General features: G+C 33.9%; 1 pseudogene; it reads right to left on the bottom strand.

The window, feature by feature from the left end:
- Positions 1–2,733: 2,733 nt before the first annotated feature.
- LOC125863129 (cytosolic sulfotransferase 12-like) lies at positions 2,734–3,791 on the bottom strand (annotated as a pseudogene).
- Positions 3,792–7,078: the final 3,287 nt, after the last annotated feature.

The raw sequence follows: 7,078 nt of genomic DNA, 5'->3' as shown, positions 1-7,078 counted from the left end.
AAAATCTATTATCTTGTATGATGTATGCTAAGTGGCTTGTGTAGGACCTTTTAAGGTCATATGCACCATGCCACGTCTAGGGGGGTTCGTTGGGTCGTGACAATGTTATTGAAAGAAATAAAATAAACTTTGGTTGCCTCCCAAGAAGCGTCTTATTTGACATCGTAGCATGACATAGTTCTTACTCATCAAATATCATTCTTGGGATTGGGGATGGTGTCACTAGGTAAAGTTCATTTTTGCCTTGGATTTAGATTAGTGGAGATTGGGAACATCTAAGTTTCCAAGTGCTTAATTGACACATAGTGGGACGTAACTGTTTGAGTCAAAGTTGAGAAATTATTTCTCAAAATTTTCAAAACTTTGTAGGACCCTTAAACCTTGTTAAACATCCTAGTCTAACATGTCATCATATCGAGTCCCTTACAGTCCAGTTTGCTCTTTTGGTTTGGGATGATCATGAGGTCGTATATATCTATCTTTGTCAACGTCATGATCTCTCCAATACCCTTTTCTATCTCACCAATCTCTCCAGCCATTGTCCCTTTTCTTTGTCCAACCATGGTACCCACCCGGTCTAGGATAGTTCAAATGAACCCCCTCCCCCCCATTTGATTCCTAATGTATTGCACTTCTTCATTATACAATGCCTCAAATTTGGCATCATTGTAGCACTACCCACTGTTTGTATCAACTGCATTTACCGATTTGTATCCACCCTTATGACATGTTTGGATAATAAGTCAAGTTGAGTCATCATCTTGGCCAATTTCTCATCACGCTTTTGGTTCTTATCCATCTGTTCCTTGATCATACCCAAATGTAGAGAAGATATTTGATCCTCCCTAGTGTGTCATGCTCGATTTATCTTGGTTATATCACTAAGCAACATTTTTGCAACTTCAAACAGGTGTTGCATCATTCCACCTTGAATGAGTTGGTCAACCGACCCTTTGTTGACCGTATCAAGGTTCCAATAAAAATATTACTTCAACAAATTGTTCGGAACACCATGTGTTGGGCATTGTGACACTAACTTTTGAGATCACAACTAAGTCACATGAAGAGATTCACCTTCCACTGTCTCTTATTTTTACCATTTTCAAAGAAGGAAAAAGATCTTTTAGGAATGGTTCTGTTAGTTCCTCCCACAAAGTTATGGAATCATTTGGTTGTTCAGTCAACCACCTTGTTGCTTTTCCCTATATGGAGAAAGGGAACAACATCAAACGTATTGATTTTGTGAAATATTCTTAAAGACAAAAGGCCCACAAATGTCCACAGAATTTTGGAGATATTCATGCGGTCTTCATGAGCAAGACCTTCAAACATTCGTCTCATTTGGATAAATTGCAAAATAGTTCCACTTACATGAAACATAGCTCTCCTACTAGTAGGAGGTAATTGGATTGCTCATCTACTTTTGACGACATTAACATGCATGTCATTCATATCTCTCATGTTATCATTTTGCTCATAGTGACTAACATCGTCACTTTCATTGTCACTCATATTTCCACCTGAAAAAGGGGCACAACAACAACACCAACAAAAATGTATTCTACTACAAACAAACAAGTTCATAAATAAACTTTACAAATTGAAGTCTTAGTTACTAATCTTTGGCAATTGTGTCATGTTTTATAACATTCAAATTACCCTAAAAAAGAGTTAAAAAGTAAGCAATTGCTAGCAATATAAATACCCAACAAAAGAGTCAGGATCAAATCCCACAAGGAGTGATCTAAATGTAAAAATTTAATAAGGAAATTAAAAGTGCAAGCCAACTCATTGTAGTAATTAGAACAAGTGGGTGGATGATTCCACCAAATTTAAGATAAGGGTTTAGGAATCAATTAAAACAATTCAACTAAAAACAAAGATTTAAACAATTAAGAGACGATCTAGGGGTGTGTGAGTTGGTATTACCATCAAATAGGAGTACAAGTGTTTGCTCAATAATGTTAAACAAATATGGATACATTGGGTAATCTTTAATGACACAATTCTTCTTTTGATCTCAAAGCATCATATTATAGAATCACCTTTCGTTCTCATCTATGTAAAAATACAAATCAACTCGATATCTTACTAAAATCTCTCTTTTGAGCAGATCTGACAATTAGAATTGAACTACAATTTCTCTTTCGAGCAAACTACAACAATCAACGACATGAAAATGAAATTTGATAAAACTTTAGGAACAAAGAAACACATCTTTTCATCCAAGATAAAAATAAAATGAGAGAAAGAATTGATCGACGACGATTGTCATTATTTTATTATTATAGTCATAATTCACTATAGTAAATTGTAATGATCGTCTCACGTAGGAGCACCTAAAATGATTTTGTTACTTAAAATAGTCATTCAATTATTAGAAATTACGTAATAAATTGATATATTTTTGTCACAGAAGAGCCACTCTTCCATTAGTATGTCACTCTAAATCATTTTGATGAATTATATATAAAGTTTGAGCCTTTAATTTTTTATTTGACATTTATAGCAATACTTATGGACTTGAATAATCCCAAAATCAAAAAGAAAAAAAAATGCCTCCAACCTCATTAACACTACTGTAGTACTAACAAAAACATGACTTCTTGTGAGAAAATAAAGAATTATGAATTTAATACCAAAAATTTGCAATAAATTTGAGTAATGAACCATTAAAATAGTATTACAACAATAGAACTTATGTAGTTTGCTCTTGTTACATTACTCTTAAACACAACTACTTCAACACTGATTTTCATAATAAATAATTGCATTAAATTGAAATTATAGCATATTTATGCCTCATGAAACATATGAAAACTTTAATCCAGATCCTTGAAACTTTTCTTCAATGATATGATTGAGTTTATCACTCATCTCTATAGTAAAGTAATTCTTCCAATCTCCAATTTCTCCTCTAAGAACAATTTATATTCCTCTCCAGTTGAAAACTTTCCATTGGTATTCACCTCCAAATTGCTCAAATTCTCAAAGCTACACATTTTTAATATCTCATCCACCACTCCAGAATTTCCTTCCTCTATGGAAAAGGGACATTCCAAGAATTCAGCCAAGCGTTTAAGCTCAATTTTTGGTTTCTTTGTAATTTCTTCATACATTAAAAAAATTACTTTTTTAGGGTTTTCTATGCTTTGTTTCCAATAATCCAACACATGATTCCAAAATGGACCATAAAGGCTCGCCCCCTCACAAAAAAGATCAAACATTTCTTCAATAGAATTGGTAACTTTGTGATGAACTATTAAATTGTTTGCAAAATGCCACATGGAAATAAAAGTGTCCCTAGGATTCCTACATAAGTAAACAAGTTTGGTTTTTGAATCCTGAACTGATTTTGGCACTGAAGCAAAGGGCACATGAGTTGCCAAGAGTCTAGGTGAAGTGAAGGTTGAAAAATTAGGGACTCAACCATCAATATAGAGTGTATTCTCCAAGAATGGAACAAGAACATGAGGGTTCTTGACAAGTAAAGGGTGATTAGGTTCAAAAATAGGATGTTTCACTCGATTCATCAGAGCGAATAAAAGTGATTTTAACCAAGTAGTTCCTGATTTTGGAGTTGTAACAAGAATGATATCACTATCTTGAGCTTGAAATTGTTGTTGAAAGGAAATCACACCTTGAAGAAATTTTGGTGGTGTCCAAAAACCTTGATAATTGTAGATGTATGATCCAACCCATCCCTTTTCTTTTGGTAGGATAGAGAGCAATTTCTTACACTCTTCACTTAGGTTATCCTCTTGTAAATATTTGGGAGGAGAAGTTGTCATGATTTTTAGGATTGAGTTTCTTCTTCAATTTTGGGCTTTTATAACAGATACACATGAATAATACACTAACTATTCATGTGAATGCTTAGACATACACTTTATGTGAGCTCACCACTTCACATTTTTCATGCCTTTCTATTAGTAATAATTACTCTGATTCACTAATTTTATTTATCTAGAGAGTGCTATTAGCTTGAGTGTGTCAGAATAGTTAGCGAGATAGTAAAATTCATATTAATTTCAAGATGATCTGTTGGGGGTTCATTGTATCACTATTCTTTTATAACCAAGAAAATCTAATTCAAACAACAACAAAAAATAATTCAACTTAACTGTTACTTCCTCCATTACTTTGAATTATCCCTGATAAACTTTGCCCTCTTTTAAGAAAAATATAAACGATGTGAATATTTACTATAATATCCATTTTAATTTATATATAGGTTTAATAGACTTAAAAATGATTTGGAAAAATGAATAGTTAATGTTAAGGATAAAATTTAAAAAAAAATTGCCTTTCTCTTTTATGCTTTAAACAAATAAAAGTAAAAAAATATTTTTATATGATGAAAAATAAAAGTGAACGAAATGAGTACATAATACTCAATTTATTGAGCTTAGTAAATCCCTTCACGTGTATATAAAGCTTCATATTTTCTACCATTCTCTATGAAAACATAGATGAGTATATAAAGAGTGTTGTGCTTTTTTTTACGAAAGAATTTTTTACTTTATTTGAAAACGAAAGAAAGAATTGAGAAATGAATGTGACTATAATCACTGACGATAATCAGAGGCAGACTCAAAATTTGAGAGCAATGGGATGTCACTATCTTTAGTACGCCAATTACTAGAGACAATGTTTGGCATAAAACTCTAAAAAACTAAATAATAATGATAACAAAGTACAAACTTCTATATGATCGAATATAATTGATTTGGTATACTATAATATAACAAAAGTACATCATCTATTCATAGTTGAACTCGATACTTTTTATATTTTGCAAACAATCAATATTAGGGGAATCACACCGTTGACCCATCCCATCAATAAAAATAAAGAATATGTAACAAGGGATTCATACCCCATATTTATTAGTGGAAAAAAATATGTTGTCTTGAACTCAATCATAAATATTGTTGATGAAGCTACTAATTTAACGATTTATGAGAATGAAATAGTAGAAGAGCCAGTGCATCACCTCTCATTATTTTTTTTATTATCGTCATAATTACTATTGTAATTATCATAACGTGTAGAAACATCTAAAATGAGTTTGTTATTCAAAAGGTCTTTTAATTCTACTAATAAAGTCTTTAATTTTGTTGGTACTTTATAATACAACAATTTTCAAGAACTATTATTACAAGCAAGAAGAATCATAAATGTAGATAAAGCACAAATGTTTAATCATTACAAGAAAGAAGAATCATAAATGGATAAAGCACATATGTCCATAGTGTCCCTCCGACAGTTTTTCAAAACATTATTTTCATACACTCTACCAAACGACCCCTAAGGGTATTTAGGTCTTTTCCTATGCATTTAATACCTAAACTATGTCATTTTGACCCTATTCCTAAGCCCTATAACTACCTTTCAAGTCCCAAAACTACCCACTCAAAATTAATTCTCCTAAATCCGTAATCCCAACCAAGTTCATCCTACCCAATTTTCTCTCAAGCTCAAGAAAGAAGAAGCTAGAGTTTCACATCAGGTCTCTTTTTTTAACTATTGTTTTTTGACGGAACCTCCTTAATTTCCATAAGGTCTAACAATGGAACATAATTTGAAAATGCAAGATTCTTAGAATACTTTTCAACAAGTGGTATAGACCACAATTTCTCTGCTCCTAGAATACCTTAGAAAAATGGAGTAGTTGAAAGAAAAAAGGGATCCGAGCTGGTCACGTAGTAAATTTTGGGCCAAATTTTGGGAAATTATAAATAGTCCAGAGGAGATAAAAAGAGATTTTTGAGTAGTGAATTTTCAGAGCCTTTAGAGAGAATATTTTGAGAGATTTTGTGTATGAGATATTTCCCCAATGAAGAACATCTTTAATTCTGGAGTTATCAATTTTACTTTTGCAATTAACAATTGAAAGTTGAAATCAAAGTGAGTGTTGATTATATTGCTTAATTTCATCACATCCACGACTACTATCATGATAGGTATAATTATTTTAGTTTTTGTGATGGGTGGCTAAAACCCCAAGTCTAGGGGTGAAAATATAGGGTTGGGTGTTTATTTAATATAGTGGGTATTGTGTTTTGCTCTATTTTACTGCTGCACATTCATGGATTTAGGCCAATTAGAATGAGGTTAACTTACGGATTAAAGTTGCAATGAAGTTGGTAGTTAAAGAGGAGTTAAGGGACGCCAAGAGGGCCCGTTCTTCTAGTTAGTTTTTAGGCATCTCATCTAGAGGCATAGTTTAACATAGAGGTGGTAGCTTTTTCCAGCATCACGGGCATGTTTATGCATCCATGCCAGCAACCGAGAGTGGGAAGATGTCCTGAGGGTCCTATGGTTTTGGCAAGGGGGATATAGTAGCTCATCTGGTCTGTCGGCCGAGGTGGCCATAGTAGCTCAGCCATCCACACCAAGGTTTTGTTTTGGATATGGGGATCCAGGTCATATGATTCAGCATTTTCCTTTACAAACTCACTAAGGACCTAGTGTACTTACTCAGTTGCTCTAGCTAGAGATTCAACGTCTCCAGCGAAGGGGTTAAGGTAGAGGATAATTCGATAGGGGTGCTACTATAACACCTCAAATTCAAAAAGACGAAAATTTTAGTTTTTCCAAAATTTTGGTGCCAATATAGACGGAGCCACCAACGGTTCGTAGGTCAGACCACGGACCGTAGGTAGGCCGGTGGTTGGCCAGTCCAAGTTTTCCGAAAATGTCAAGGTTTCAATTTTTTCATATGGTTCACCAGGACGGTTCATCATTCAATGTACGAGTCATAGGTAGGTCTCATAGGTGAGTCCCCGACTTAGTGAGATTTTAAGATTAAAATATGGGACCTACTATGGGATGTACGGTCCGTAAGTGGACCCACAGACAGTACATGGGTCCCGTCGATGGGGGTCCAAAATTGATGGTCTCTGATCCAACCCACAGCCGACCAGAACGGTCTATGGTGTGGCCAACGAACCATAGGTCTATCAGTTGGTGAGGTCGGCAATTATTTTAAGAAGGGGCTTTTGGGTCTTTTTCTAATTATTCCAACCTAATACTATATCATTTTACCATTTACCCACAGCCCTATATAATGATT

This window comes from Solanum stenotomum, chromosome 4 (assembly GCF_019186545.1).
Source record: "Solanum stenotomum isolate F172 chromosome 4, ASM1918654v1, whole genome shotgun sequence".
Classification (NCBI taxonomy): domain Eukaryota; kingdom Viridiplantae; phylum Streptophyta; class Magnoliopsida; order Solanales; family Solanaceae; genus Solanum; species Solanum stenotomum.
The sequence above is the reverse complement of the archived record's forward strand: the minus strand, read 5'-3'. Positions and strand labels throughout refer to the sequence as shown.